This window comes from Triticum dicoccoides, chromosome 5A (assembly GCF_002162155.2).
Source record: "Triticum dicoccoides isolate Atlit2015 ecotype Zavitan chromosome 5A, WEW_v2.0, whole genome shotgun sequence".
In the NCBI taxonomy this organism is placed as follows: Eukaryota; Viridiplantae; Streptophyta; class Magnoliopsida; order Poales; family Poaceae; genus Triticum; species Triticum dicoccoides.
The window spans coordinates 332,194,306-332,195,136 of NC_041388.1; positions in this window are offsets into that span (position 1 = coordinate 332,194,306).

Below are 831 nucleotides of genomic sequence, written 5' to 3' on the forward strand. Positions count from 1 at the left end.
GGGGAGACAGGAGATCTAGATCCACATTTCCACCAATCACTTTCTCCTCTATGTGAGGGGAACCCTTTGGAACTAGTTCTTGGAGTTCTTGGTGTTCTCCTTCTTGTTCTTCCTCTCATTTTCCTTCATAGCTTTCATTGCTTTGGTGGGATTTGAGAGTGAGGTACTTGAGCACTCCGTGTGCCCTTGCCATTGCATTTGGTGCATAGGTTTGAGTTCTCCACATAGATACATGGAAGTGAAGTTGAGAGCTTATTACTCTTGGGTGATTGGTACACTAGAGCTTCCTATTGGGTGCTTGGGCGTCCTAGATGGTTGATGGTGCTTCAGAGCTCAATCATTATGGTGTAAAGCTCCAGGCAAGCGTCGTGGTCTCCAATTAGGTTGTGGAGATCGCCCCGAGCAATTTGTACAGGTTCCGGTGACCGCCCTCATGGGTTGCCAAAGTGTACGGGTTCGGTGACCACCCCAAGGGTCTCCATTTGTACGGGTTCGGTGACCGTCCTCAGAGGTCCCTTTGTGGAATCATGACATCTTGCATTGTGCGAGGGCGTGAGGAGATTATGGTGGCCCTAGTGGCTTCTTGGGGAGCATTGTGCCTCCACACCGCTCCAAACGAATATTAGCATCAACAAGGGTGTGAACTTTGGGATACATCCTCGTCTCCGCGTGCCTCGGTTATATCTTACCTGAGCCCTTTACTTATGCACTTTACTTTGTGATAGCCATAGCGTTTCATGTTATATATCTTGCTATCACTTAGTTGTTTATCTCGCTTAGCATAAGTTGGTGGTGCACACAATTGAGCCTAGTTGTTGTAGGTTTCATGCT